The 15,456-nt window shown below is 39.7% G+C and overlaps 1 protein-coding gene and 1 long non-coding RNA gene across 2 annotated transcripts in view; both read left to right on the plus strand.

Moving 5' to 3' along the window:
• The window catches only part of TPST1 (tyrosylprotein sulfotransferase 1), a 591,927-nt gene that overhangs the window by 470,421 nt on the left and 106,050 nt on the right, over window positions 1-15,456 (plus strand). The gene's annotated exons all lie outside the window — the stretch shown is intronic.
• Window positions 2,961-6,455, plus strand: LOC118923597 (uncharacterized). Its single transcript, XR_008992188.1, has 3 exons — window positions 2,961-3,105; window positions 4,683-4,783; window positions 6,301-6,455. It is a non-coding gene; the product is annotated as an uncharacterized LOC118923597 (long non-coding RNA).

Genomic DNA, 15,456 nt, shown 5'->3' on the forward strand with positions numbered 1-15,456 from the left:
TACATAACCCGTTTTGAGGAAAAACTACAGTTGACACCCAATTGATAGAAAACCTTCACAGTAAAATAATAGCTACTAAATGTAGAAAAAAATAACAGGATTTAAAAAATCATAAGTTTTATCCCGGACCAGATGGTTTCACTGGTGTATTCTACCATTTAAGGAGTTAACATAATCCTCAAACTCTTAAAAACTGAAGAGAAAGAAATACTTCCAATTTCATTCTTAAAGCCAGCATTTTCCTGATGAGTATAGATACAAAAATCCTCAACAAAATTTTAGCAAACCTAAAACTGAAGGAACAAAATAGCAACAGACACTCCAAGAGGGGACTAGCGGTTACCAAATGGGAGGGGTGGTGGAGGGCAGGTGGGGAGGGAGAAGGGGATTGTGGAGTATCATGATTGGTGCACATGGTGTGTGTGGGGTCACGGGGAAGAGAGTGTAGCTCAGAGAAGACAAATAGGGACACTGGCATCTTACTATTCTGATGGACAGTGACTGCAATGGGGTATGGGGGAGACTCGATAATAGGGGTGAATGTAGTAACCACATTGTTTCTCTTGTAAAACCTTCCTAGCAGTATGTATCAGATACCTTAATAAAAAAGAAAAAAAAGTTCACATTATGCCAATTGACTTTTATGAAAGACTTAAATGCTTTTCTTTTTCTTTTTTGGCTGTCTCACCCATGGGTCTCGTGCTGTGTACCTGGTGCCCATGGCAGCTGCGCTGGCCGAGCTGGCTGGGGGGCTACCGTGGCCTGGGGTCACTGAGCCCCGAGCCCCAAGACGTCATTCCCGCGGCAACTAGTAAAGGGAGTCTAGTAGAGCCGCCCACGCCGCTCAATGGACAGATCTGCTGCTCTCTCTGTAGGGGACGGCCTTTGTCTTCCTCACATGTCTGAAGGCAGAATGGGAAAGCACCTTCCCCCATGTCTGAACGCAGCATGCACCAACTTGAGAACAACTGGTGCAGTCCTTGGAAGTTATCTGACCACAAAAACATATCTTGTCCTCGAAGACGAGCCAAGACGCCTCACTCTGAAAATAGGGAGACCTTGAGGATGTGTGAAAACACCGCCCCGCTTACTATGCAGCTTCTAAGAAAAGCCTGCCCCCCCCCCGCCGCAGAAGGGAAAGATGGGTATAGCACTTGGCTGAGGTCCGAGAAAGGCAGTATAAAAGGTGCTGCGCCACATTGGGGCTGCAGCCATTGTCTGTCTGTGTTATTTGTTCTCTCATGTCACCCAAGAAAACGTGCAGCACACTACACTCTCCTCATGGGAAATTTTCTCAGCAAGCTCCGCTGTCCGCAGCCGGCCTCCGTTTCGGAGGCGAGGAACCTGTAGAGAGGGCATGGCCGCCGCCCACCTGCCTGCCCTGCCTTCCTCGCAAGCCTGCCCGCCCCGCCCCGCCGGCTCTGTGGGCCCGCCGCGATCCCGTTCACCCCTCAGTCCCCTCTCCTTTTCTCCGATCCCCCCGGAGGCCTTCCCGCCGGTAAGATACGCCGACCCTCCCCAGACCGAGTACCTGACTTTGAAACCTTTTTTTTTCTTAAGTCCTAAGTGGATTCTGTGCCGTTTTCACCTCTATTTAAACACCTTGGTGCGCGTCAACCGTGCCCTGCCTCCCTTTAGCCTTTGCTATGAGATGTGTTGCCAGAACTGTTCCCTTCTTTCAGTTCTTAAAGCTCTGAACTTTACTACAGTATAGGTTTAGCAGAATACTTGGTAAGTCACTTAAAATATCCCTATTTCAGGTGAAAATATCTTCTGTCTTTAAAGCGTAGTACTATATAATATATTTTGTTACTTTTTTTTCTTTGCACCAATAAATTGTATCAGCTGAGCTCCAAGAGGTGTACGCAGGAAACCTCCTTGATAGATATAACTTGACTGATAAAGATGTTTAGATTTAAAAGACAGGTTTGTTTTTTTTTGCTTAGTCCCAGTAGCTGAGTGATACAACAAAATTCAAAACTTCGGTGACAACACTAGATTCTTTGTAAGTACATTTATTTGAAAAGGTGAATGTTCAGGTTTTTAAAATGTTTGACTTTGGGTATATATTTCTGATCACTTAGCATAAAAGATTGAAGGATTCTTGTAAAATTTTCCCTGCACGTCCTTACACACACTTTTCTTCCACTGTAGTTTTACTTGTGTGGGCAGGTTTTCAGTTTCCCTCTCAAAGTTGTTGAATCCATTGTAGGGGCAGCTGTTAAGCAGCTGCCACTTTCTGCCCTTAGATGGAATGGGGGAAAGTGGCCATAAAAATGCTGTTTTGTGTATCTTAGAGTCTTAAGCTCTCTGGAAATAACTGAACCCACATGGTTCTTTAGTAATTGAAATTTTCTGTCATTCTTCTAAGCTGCTTTGATTCCATAATGTGTCTCACATTCTCCACAGGGACTGTGGGACTTCACCACACCGGTTTGTCATTAACACCTTGAAGATGATACCCAATCCAGCAGGCCCAGTATTCCCATGTGGGGGTGCTGCCCATGGTGTGCTGGAATGGGGATCACGAGAAGCCTGTGCCATCTCCTCGTAATTCCGGAGTGGTGTGCAGGCCCTCAACAGTGCAGATTGCTCCTCCCGGGAGCAACCTGGCTCATTTTCCAATGTGAGCATTGCTGGAGGAAACAACTCCCAGTGTGTCCACTTCATTCTCCTACAGTTGCTCATCTGACAGAATAACTGTAAATCAAAGGAAAGGAGGAAACTGCTTATATCAAGGAGAAATCTCAAGTTCTAGTTATTAAGCAGTTTTTAATTTTGGGGGTTTGCCTTAGACTGTAGCTTTCACAGCTAAGGGCAATTTGTGTGAGGGTATAAATTACCCTTTTGCTTGTTGGTTAGCTTCTGATTTCCAGTGACTGAAGTCCATGCTATGTAGCATGATAAGCAGAGTATCTTAATGCTAAAATCCTGTTTTCTGTTACAGAGCAATGCAGACCACCAGCTCAACACTGTCCTCACCCTCAAGTAATGTCCCAGACCCATGTTCGAGGCTCTTCTGAGGGCCCTCAAACAGAAGAAGAAAAGGACAGTGGAGGAGGAGGATGACCAAATATCTGCTGATGGTCAGGAAAATAAAAGAAGGTAATATGCCCTGCAGAGAACTAAATGTGCCTCCCACATGGGCTTCTGGGATTTGTTGAGAGATCACTCCCAAAAAGAATCAGAGGCCACCTCCTCTGTGTGAGCAGTAGGTCCCCTTCTTTGGCTTTCATGGAAGAGCTTGGTAACAAGAGCTTTAATGCTATGCCTTTCGTTAGGCACAGGTTGCATACATTTTGTAATATACCTTTTCCATAAGTACTAGAGAAAAGCCGACAGTTATTGGCCACATTAGCTTCATACTTTCAATATAAATGTGTTACATTTTCTTTTGAGACAATGCCAAAAGTCTTCCCCTTGTGGTGTTCAGTTATTTGGGTGACCATCAGCTTAGGTGTCATATTTGTGCAGAAGAAAATACTTAGCAAAGAACAGTGAAGACTGGAGTATGGTTTTTATGAGTAATGAGAGTAAAACCAGTTTCATTATTTGGTTTTTGAAAATGTAATGAAAATAGAGTAAGCAGCCTGTTTCCTCAATGGAAACAGAGGATATTGAAGGCACTGAGTAAGCTGCAGAACTGCTTGTGGCTTTCCAAGGAGTCAGTTAAGGATTCCACTCATTTTCTTGTAATTTGACAAATTACAAGACCGACCATGTGCCAGAGCCTACTCCAGGTACTGTGGATAGAGCAGTGAGCAAGACAAAGTTCTCATGGGACTTGATAATAAATCAAACAAGGTAATTATAGATTGTAAGTATATAAAGATTTTTAAAACACAGTGATATAAAAGGTAATGAGAAAAGGGCAGTTCTGTATATAAGGTGGTCAAGGAAGCATGCTCTGAGGAGACAGTGGACCCTACCTTTGAAAAATAGAACCATTGTCCCCATCAATTAGACCAGTTGGCCATCTTTGATACTGTAGATGGCAAAATTAGGTAAGGATATACTAATAAATGCAAGTGCATTCATGTAACATTGGAAGATCAGGTAATGAATACTAGGGATATGATTTACAAGTGAGCAGTCTGAGCTCATGTCAGCCAACTAAGCAGGAGTGGCAGGGGGATATGTCATGTGGAGTTCAGAGAGAAAATAACTATTATTATGGTTAAAACAGATTTTTCATGTTCTCCATGTTGGTAATTTTTCTAGACCCCAGTGAGCCCCTTATCTTTCCCATAATTGGAATAAGCAATGATTATGTGCACCATGCACAAGACCTTATGTGTGATATGTGAACCTCCTCTCTTACAGACTGAACTAAATGAGAGCACTGTGGGACATGCGTAGGTTGGTCGCTAAAGTGTTTTTTTGTTTTTAATTTATGGATGGTAGGATATTACATTTGTGATTGAAGTGCTTTGGTGAGAAGTTAGCAAATAATCAGTATACCTGAATAGTTCAAAAGTTCTTGAAGCATTTTTATACTTTTCTTATTGGATCAGGACAGTCCTAAAATAAATTTACCTTCCTGAGTCTTTGAGATTTGAAGCAACCTTTTCTTGTCTATCATGAACCTATGTTCCATAGAAAGAGTATAACATCCCAGGAACATGAGAGTATGCTTTAAAGAAAGTCATATCATCTAATTGAGGGTTTGTGATTTGTCACAGGTGCCATGACAGCAGTGAGAGTGGACATTCAGCATTTGAGCCTGTGGGGGCCAATGGAGTCCCTGCTGCTTTTGTGCCTAAATAAGTGAGAATCCATCTAGGTGAGATTTCCTATTTGAAAAAAGGTCATTATCAGACTTACTGTCCTATAAATTTTCCTCTCTGAAATCAGAGAGGAACATTTTGAGTAACTTGCCACAATAACTATTTTGTCTAATTCCTTTTACTATTTTTTATTAATATGCTAAGGCTAAGAGGGTTTGTAGGTACATTGAATAACCAAGTATATAAAAAAAAGATCACAAGGTTTATGCAATGGATAAAATGCAACAGTATGAAATTTAAGAAAAATGTTAGATTTCTGCATTTGAGCTTAATTATACTTGAAGAATTGGCTGGGAGGGAAAGAGGCAGAAAATGTGTGTGAAAAGACTTGGGGTAACTTACATTTTTAATTTGAGTCAGCACTATGATATGGCTGCCAAAAAGCTTAACATGCTCCTTCTCTGTGCTGATAGAAGAACAAAGACTAGGAGGAGGCAGGTCAGTGGTGGTCCTGAATGCCTTAGTCCTGTTGTCCATGGAGTGCTGTGGGTGGGCTGTGCTGCCCTGCAAGAGGAGGCAGACACAGACAGAAATTCACTGCAAGTGAAGCAACTCAAGATGTCACGGGGTGGTGGTGGTGGGTGAGGGGGTTCTAAAGGTACACAAGTACTAGCCCAGAGGAGAAAAACTTCAGGGGCATAAGGAAATGAGGGAGGGAAGGATAGTGGTCTGCAAAAAACTGAAGAACTATCACATGAAAGGAGAACAGTTGGGTTGGTTTGGCTTCAGATGGGACCCATAGGTGAAGTAAGTGAAACAGGAAGTATGTTTTTATCCAGTGCAGGTCCAGTGTAGGAATAAACTGGTCTGTGGTTGACATTCATCAGCCAGGAGACAGTGAGCTGTCTGTGCTGTCACAAAGGTCGGATGACTATTTCACAGGAAAGACGTTGAGGGAATTTCTGTTTCAGTTTGAATCTTAGAAAAAGTGGTTGGTTCCTCCTAATTTTTTTAAACAGTTTTATTGAGGTGTGATTGACATACATAAACTGTGCCTCTTTAAAGTGTACAATATGATAAATTTTGACATGTATCTTTATCAGAATTATTGTCCTATAAATTGTCCTCTTTGAAATCAGAGAGGAACATTTTGAGTAACTTGCCACAATAACTATTTTGTCTAAATTTCACATCCATGAAACCAACAGCACAGTCAAGATAATGAACATCACCATTACTGCCAGAAGTTTCCCCATGCCCCTTGGTGAAGCCTTCAAACCTCCCTCTCACCCTGCCCCTGTTACCAGGCATCCATTGATCCCCATTCTGTCACTATAGATTTGTGTGTGTTTCCTAAAGTATATATGAGTAGAATCATAGGTTTAACTTTTAAAATGCTTAGCTTTCCCTTTCTGACTTTGTGAGATATATTTAGCTGAACTAACAGTAAAATTAAGAACATTATCCGTTTTCATTACGTTAGAATGATTTAGTGACCATGGATGAAGGCTTAAAACAGTGTTGTTGCCTTTCAGTAGCACATCTGTGTTTTTCCCTTTTATTTCCCTTTTAGGCCTGCACCTCTGAGGAGAGGCCTCAATTCCCAGAGCTCAGACGGCCACTTGAATAAGAGATCCCACACCTCTTCTGTGAGCTCCTTGACAAGCACATACACATGGCATCCCTATTTCCAGCCACAATGCCATTACCATTTCCTACAGTTCCACTGGAGGGATGTCTCAGGTATATGCTCCTGGTGGTGTGGAAGAAGTGGGTTCTTTGCATTTATTAATCGGTTATGCAGTGTTTACTAGCCGCCTCTGTCAGATGCTGAGATCACTTCTAAGCTAACAGCAGTTACCAACCCCTGAGTGATTGCTATAGACCAGTGTAACAAAGTAGAAGCCCGGAATGCCTATGTGGAAACCTGATACAGAACAGAGTCATTATTATAGATAAATGGACAAGGATGAATAATTCAAAAAATGGTAATAATTTGATTCAAAAGGTAGATTGAGTCTGGATTGCATTGGGTCATAAATTCGTCCTGTAGGCACTGGGAATTTAGTGAAATTTTTTAAAATAAATGGTTATAATTCTTTTTAGAAAGGATGTAGTGTAGACTGGAGAACAGATCAAGTTTTGCTACCAAAATGACTTGGGTTCAAATCTTGGCTTTGACACTTAGTAGCTATAGACTCTTAGGCAGGTAAATGACTTAAACTCTCTTTTTCTCATCTCTAAAGGACTGTTGTAAAGATTGAAGGTAATGTTTGAAAAGCACAGTGCTTGTCAGTAAGTGGGCACCCAATATATAGGAGCTTGAAAAAAGTATGCATATATGGAGGAGATTTTTGAGAGGATAAAGAATTTGACATAAGTTTTCATCCATACAGAAGGCTCTTAGAGTAATATAAATGACACGTTAGTGATAAATGACAAATATAGGAGATGAAGGCCCCAGCCAAGCCATTATGGCAATGCAGAGCATAATAGTTCAAAGCTTTACCTGGAGTCTTTATTCTGCACTAGACCCTCTACTGAACACTTTACATACATTTCCTTAATCAGTGATCATAACAGACCTATGAGATACATAGTCATTGCTCCTTCTTACAATTTTACATCAAATGTCATACATACACAAAAGGAAGGAAAAATATCATAATGAACCTCCATATAGCTCCAGCAGTTAACAGTGTTTTGTCAGTCCTGTTCTGTCAACACCCCAACCCCAAATTGGTTTTGCTCTTGTGTTTTTAAGTACAAACATGTTGTTTAACCTGTAGGTACTTCAGTGTATTTTTTAAACTTTTTGAACATTAATAACCACAATACTTCTATTCCTCTGAATAATAATTACTTAATGTTAGTTATTATCACTCCAATTTGCCCTTATTACCCTGTGTTATTATAGTTACTTTGAATCAGGGACTCAAAATCAACTCATTGCATTTGGTTCACATGTCTCTTAGACTCAATCTGCAATACTACTACTTCGCTTTTTCTTACACTTTTGAAAAAACTGAGTCATTTTGTTCTATAGAATTTACTACATCCTGGATTTTGTTTTCATCATCATGGTGTCATTTTAACATGTACTCTATCCCTATTTCCCCCTTAAATGGGCAGTTGGCTCCTGAGGCTTGATTAGTTTCAAGTTTAGTGATTTGGGCAGAGTATTGCATAGGTGGTGCTGTGCACTTCTGATGGCATCACATCGGGAGCACATGCTTTGCGGTTACCTCCCTTTTGCGATGTTAATGTTGATCAATGGGCTCAAGTGTCAGTCTGATCCATTTATTTGTTCCTATGAGCTTTTCACCTGCTGATTAGGCTTTAGCGGCCATTTATCACCTTTGTCTGTGTCCATTGTGGCAAAATGGTGGTGATCTAATTCTGTCATTCCCACTGCATTTGTTAACTGAAGGTCTGTGTAATTCTCGATAGAAGAACATGCCCTACCTATAGGAATGGCAGGATAAGAAGCAGGCACTGATGCCATAGCTAACTCCAAAGGTGACCAGTGAGGTTCTTGCTGTGTTATCTTTATGAACTGATGAAATTTTATAAGCATTTCATGATCCTCAATAAATTGTACATACTCTTTCTGATGCAACTTTTCCAACTTTGGCCAATGAGAGCCCTTTCAAACTGATTCCTGTATTCTTTTGTTTGATCACAGTAGTCTTTGATAGATAGCTTCATTGCTTTTTTTGCCAGAAACAAAGTACCCATCTTGTACATTTCCAGACTGAAGTTGGCTATTTCTTCAAGTAGCCCTGGTTTCTTGCAGTTGGAAATGCTATTTAGAGACTGTAATTTAGATTCTAGGAGAGTTAAAGATACACATAACCTCTAGGAAGAAGACTCTAAATCACTAGTTCATAATGATACTTCAAATTAAGATTAATTACAGAGTTTTTTACATAATTTCCTTGATTTTATATTATTATCTATTTTTACACCAATGTTGCTTCATAATTATCTGATCGATCTTAGTATACACAATTTCAAAACAATAATATCAATGTCATTAACAGTAAGGTTTTGAAATCAGCGTAAGAATTATTTGTGATTCATTTATCATTAGTATACATCCCTCTGTGGATACTGGAGATTCCAAAACACAATCAAAATTGTGTTTTAAAGTAGCATGAATTTTCTTGGTTACATCACCAACTTGATAAGTTTAGTTAGTTTCATTTGTTCAGTATGTTCTAACCTTTTAGGGATTTTTATATTTTTCTTTTTGACAAGTTTTGTTTTTAATTATGTAAAATAAAATACTTAAATTGTTCCAAAGACTATACAGTAAAACAGGATATACTCAGAGAAGGCCATCCCCACTCCATTTTATTCCCTTTCCATTTTTGTGACATTGATTATCCTTTCCATTGCTTCTTTTTTTCAAAACTGTATGCAAATCCATGTTTGTCTGTGAACTGCTACCTTCTAACATTTCAGATGGTAGTATATACAGGTTTCAGCCTTTTTTGATTTACTATATACTAGAGATAATAGCAGTATATAGAAATTCTTTTTTTTTTTACAACTGCATAGTTACTCCAATTGTCTATAGATAAGCATTGGGTTGTTTCTGCTATTACACATGGTGCCACAAATAATACTTTAGCTCATATGACACTTCCCACTTTGGTCATTATACTTCTGGGATAAGTTCCTATAACATATGAGTCCCAGGTCAAAAGTTACATGCACGTGCAATTTTGCTAGATATTGTTAGATTTCCCTCCTTAGCATATAGATCATTTAGCATTCTCACCAGCAGTGTATGAGAAAGCCCATTTCTCCATGGTCTCACCACTGGATTAGGTTGTCATAGCTTTGAGTTTTAACAGTTTGACATGTGAGGAACAGTATTTGTGTCTCTTCTGAGTGAGTTGGAGCAGCTTTTCAAACACTCGAGAAACATAATTCCAAGTGAACTAAGCATTTAAATGTAGAATAGAAACTGTAAAAGTATTTGCAAAGAGGTGTTGACCTTAAAAATAAAAGTCAGTTATTTTACCATAAAAAAAAAGTATTTGCAAAAACAGGCTTCCTCATGTATGCTCATGAAAGTGTCAGTTGGAATAGATTTCTAGAGAGCAGTGTGATGGTAATTAACAACATTAGAGATACACCTGCCCTTTTATCCAGCAGGCTTACTTTAAGAACTTAATGCTATATGCATAATCAAAGCCATATGAAAGGATGTTGATTATAGCATTATTTAAATAGCAGAAGCTTGGAAATAATGTTAACTGTACCTTTTCAGGGGGCTGGTTGAATAGCTAACAGTATTTCCATAAATTGAAATACTATGAAACTATTAAAAAGAATAAGGTAGAGACCAGCCAAGATGGCAGTGTGAGTAGAGCAGCGGAAATTTCCTCCAAAACCATATATATTTCTGAAAATACAACAAATACAACTATTCCTAAAAGACCAGAAGACACAGGACAACAGCTAGACTACATCTACACCTAAGAGGACCCAACGCCTCGGGAAGTGGGTAAGATACAAGCCACGGCCTGGCGGGAGCTGAGCGCCCCCTCACCCCAGCTCCTGGCAGGAGGAGAGGAGTCAGAGCGAGGAGGGAGAGGGAGCCCAGGACTGCTAAATACCCTGGCCTAGCCATCTGCACCGACAGCACAGACACACAGTGCGTGGTTTGCTGAATACTAGGGAAACAGTACAGTAAGACCTGTGAGCGGGTTGCTGAAGCCGGCATCCCTGGGACAAAAGAAAAGCTAGTGCCCTTTGAAAGTCTTAAAGGGACACAGGCCTCACAACTGGATGGAAGCACCCTGGTGCAATCAGACCAGTAACTGGGAATCCCAGGGAACTCTGGGTGCCCCAACCCCCTGGATGGCAGTGAAGCCCGGAGGCCCCTCACAGTGGTAAACAGCCTCCCACCTGTTCCCCCTCTGATGTGACTTCATCATAGTGGCAGCGGCCATGCCCACAGAAACCGGGCAGCACTTCTTCCACAGCAGCCAGGCAAGAATCAGACACCTGCCCAGCACAAGCCACTAGGGATCGCCGTTCTCCCAGGAAAAGAAGGCCACAAACCAGCAAGAAGGGACAGTCTCCCAGCTGACACATGCGCCAGCTATCCACAACTACCTCTATCGCCATGAAAAGGCAGAAGAATTTGATCCAGACCAAAATCACAGAGTCAACCCCTGAGAAGCAGATAGACCTAACCAATCTTCCTGAAAAAGAATTCAAAATAAAGGTCATAACCATGCTGATGGATATTCAGATAAATATGCAAGAGCTAAGGGATGAAGTTGGGAAGGAGATTACAGAAATGAAACAATCTCTGGAAAGACTTAAGAACAGACTGGATGAGGTGCAAGAGGCTGTTAATGGAACAGAAATCAGAGAACAGGAACACAGAGAAGCTGATGCAGAGAGAGATAAAAGGATCTCCAGGAATTAAACAATATTAAGAGAACTGTGTGACCAACCCAAAAGGAACAATATCCACATTATAGGGGTACAAGAAGAAGAAGAGACAGAAAAAGTGATAGAAAGTTTCTTTGAAGAAATAATTGCTGAAAACTTCCCCACACTGGGGGAGGAAATAATTGTTCAGACTGCGGAAGTACACAGAACTCCCAACAGAAGGGACCCAAGGAGGACAACACCAACACACGTAATAATTAAAATGGCAAAGACCAAGGACAAGGACAGAGTTTTAAAGACAGCTAGAGAGAGGAAAAAAAGTCATCTACAAAAGAAAACCCATCAGGCTATCATCAGACTTCTCAACAGAAACCTTACAGGCCAGAAGAGAATGGCATGATATATTTAATGCAATGAAACAGAAGGGCCTTGAACCAAGAATACTGTATCCAGCATGATTATCATTTAAATATGAAGGAAGGATTAAGCAATTCCCAGACAAGCAAAAGTTGAGGGAATTTGCCTCCCACAAACCACCTCTACAGGGTATGTTAGAGGGACTACTCTAGATGGGAGCACACCTAAGGCTAAACAGATGTCACCAGAGAAAATAAAATCACAGCAAAGAAAGCAGACCAACCAAATACTAACTAAAGGCAAAAAATAAAATCAACTACCCACAAAAGTAGTCAAAGAAAACACAAAAGAGCACAGAATAAAACACCCAACATATAAGAATGGAGGAGGAGGAATAAGAAGGGAGAGAAATAAAGAATCACCAGACAGTGTTTAAAACAACTCAATAAACGAGTTAAGTTAGACAGTGAGATACTAAAGAAGCTAACCTTGAACCTTTGGTAACCATGAATCTAAAGCCTGCAATGGGAATAAGTACATATCTTTCAATAATCACCCTAAATGTGAATGAAATGAATGCACCAATCAAAAGACACAGAGTAATAGAATGGATAAAAAAGCAAGACCCATCCATATGCTGCTTACAAGAGACTCACCTCAAACCCAGAGACATACACAGACTAAAAATCAAGGGATGGAAAAAGATATTCCATGCAAATAACAGGGAGAAAAAAGCAGGGGTTGCAGTACTAGTATCAGACAAAATAGACTTCAAAACAAAGAAAGTAACAAGAGATAAAGAAAGGCATTCCATAATAATAAAGGGCTCAGTTCAACAAGAGGATATAACAATTATAAATATATATGCACCCAACACAGGAGCACCAGCATATGTGAAACAAATACTAACAGAACTAAATGATGAAATAGAATGCAATGCATTCATTTTAGGAGACTTCAACACACCACTCACTCCAAAGGATAGATCCACCGGACAGAAAATAAGTAAGGACACAGAGGCACTGAACAACACACTAGAACATATGGATCTAATACACATCTATAGAACTCTACATCCAAAAGCAACAGGATACACATTCTTCCCAAGTGCACATGGAACATACTCCAGAATGGACCAAATACTGAGCCACAAAAAGAGCCTCAGTAAATTCAAAAAGATTGAAATTCTACCAACCAACTTCTTAGACCACAGAGGTATAAAACTAGAACTAAATTGTACAAAGAAAGCAAAAAGGCCCACAAACCCATGGAGGCTTAACAACATGCTCCTAAATAATCAATGAATCAATGAACAAATTAAAATAGAGATCAAGCAATATATGGAAACAAATGACAACAACACAAAGTAAACTTAACACATCAGAATCAGAAATGAGAAAGGAAACATCACAACGGACCCCACAGAAATACAAAGAATTATTAGAGAATACTATGAAAACCTATATGCTAACAAGCTGGAAAACCTAGAAAAAATGGACAACTTCTTAGAAAAATACAACCTACCAAGAGTGACCAAGGAAGAAACACAAAATCTAAACAAACCACTTACAAGCAAAGAAATTGAAGCGGTAATCAAAAAACTACCGAGGAACCAAACTCCAGGGCCAGATGGATTTACCTCAGAATTTTATCAGACACACACACAAGACATAATACCCATTCTCCTTAAAGTTTTCCAAAAAATAGAAGAGGAGGGAATACTCCCAAACTCATTCTATGATGCCAACATTTCCCTAATACAAAAACCAGGCAAAGACCCCATCAAAAAAGAAAATTACAGACCAATATCCCTGATGAATGTAGATGCAAAAATTCTCAACAAAATATTAGCAAACCAAATTCAAAAATACATCAAAATGATTATACACCATGACCAAGTGGGATTCATCTCAGGGATGTAGGGATGGTACAACATTCGAAAATCCATCATCATCATCCATCACATCAACAAAAAGGACAAAAACCACATTATCATCCCCATAGATGCTGAGAAAGCATTCAATAAAATTCAACATCCATTCATGATAAAAACTCTCAGCAAAATGGGTATACAGGGCAAGTACCTCAACATAATAAAGGCCATATATGATAAGCCCACAGCCAACATCATACTGAATAGCGAGAAGCTGAAAGCTTTTCCTCTAAAATCGGGAACAGGACAGGGATGCCCACTCTCCCCACTGTTATTCAACATAGTACTGGAGGTCCTAGCCATGGCAATTAGACAAAATAAAGAAATACAAGGAATCCAGATTGCCAAAGAAGAAGTTAAACTGTCACTATTTGCAGATGACATGATATTGTACATAAAAAACCCTAAAGACTCCACTCCAAAACTACTAGAACTGATACCGGAATACAGCAAAGTTGTGGGATACAAAATTAACACACAGAAATATGTGACTTTCCTATACACTAGCAATGAACCAATAGAAAGAGAAATCAGGAAAACAATTCCATTCACAATAGCATCAAAAAGAATAAAATACCTAGGAATAAACTTAACCAAGGAAGTGATAGACCTATACCCTGAAAATTATAAGACACTCTTAAGAGAAATTAAAGAGGACACTAACAAATGGAAACTCATCCCATGCTCTTGGCTAGGAAGAATTAATATCATCAAAATGGCCATTCTGCCTAAAGCAGTATACAGATTTGATGTAATCCCTAACAAATTACCAACAGCATTCTTTAATGAACTGGAATAAATAGTTCAAAAATCGTATAGAAACACCAAAGACCCTGAATAGCCAAAGCAATCCTGAGAAGGAAGAATAAAGTTGGGGGGATCTTGCTCCCCAACTTCAAGTTCTACTACAAAGCCACAGTAATCAAGACAATTTGGTACTGGCACACACAAGAACAGACCCACAAACCAGTGGAACAGGATAGACAGTTCAGACACTAATCCAAACATATATGGTCAATTAATATATGATAAAGAAGCCATGGACATACAGTGGGGAAATGACAGTCTCTTCAACTGATGGTGCTGGCAAAACTGGACAGCTACATGTAAGAGAATGAAACTGGATCACTGTCTAACCCCATACACAAAAGTAAATTCAAAATGGATAAAAGACCTGAATGTAAGTCATGAAACCATAAAACTCCTAGAAAAAAACATAGGCAAAAATCTCTTGGACATAAACATGAGCGACTTCTTCATGAACATATTTCCCCACCAAGGGAAACAAAAACAAAAATGAATAAGTGGGACTATATCAAGCTCAAAAGCTTCTGTACAGCAAAGGACACTATCAATAGAACAAAAAGGTACCATACAGTATGGAAGAATATATTCATAAATAACAGATTCCATAAAGGGTTGACATCCAAAATATATAAAGAGCTCATGCACCTCAACAAACAAAAAGCAAATAGTCCAATAAAAAATGGTCAGAGGAGCTGAACAGACAATTCTCCAAAGAAGAAATTCAGATGGCAATATAGACACATGATAAGATGCTCCACATCGCTAGTCATCAGAGAAATGCAAATTAAAACCACAATGAGATATCACCTCACACCAGTAAGGATCACCACCATCCAAAAGACAAACAACAACAAATGTTGGCGAGGTTGTGGAAAAAGGGGAATCCTCCTACACTGCTGGTGGGAATGTAAATTAGTTCAACCATTGTGTGAAACAGTATGGAGGTTCCCCAAAAAGCTCAAAATAGAAATACCATTTGACCCAGGAATTCCACTTCTAGGAATTTATCCTAAGAATGCAGCAGCGCAGTTTGAAAAAGACAGATGCACCCCTATGTTTATCGCAGCACTATTTACAGTAGCCAAGAAATGAAAGCAACCTAAGTGTCCATCAGTAGATGAATGGATAAAGAAGATGTGGTACATATACACAATGGAATATTATTCAGCCATAAGAAGAAACAAATCCTACCATTTGCAACAACATGGATGGAGC

The sequence above is a fragment of the Manis pentadactyla genome, chromosome 10 (genome assembly GCF_030020395.1).
Source record: "Manis pentadactyla isolate mManPen7 chromosome 10, mManPen7.hap1, whole genome shotgun sequence".
NCBI classification, from domain to species: Eukaryota; Metazoa; Chordata; class Mammalia; order Pholidota; family Manidae; genus Manis; species Manis pentadactyla.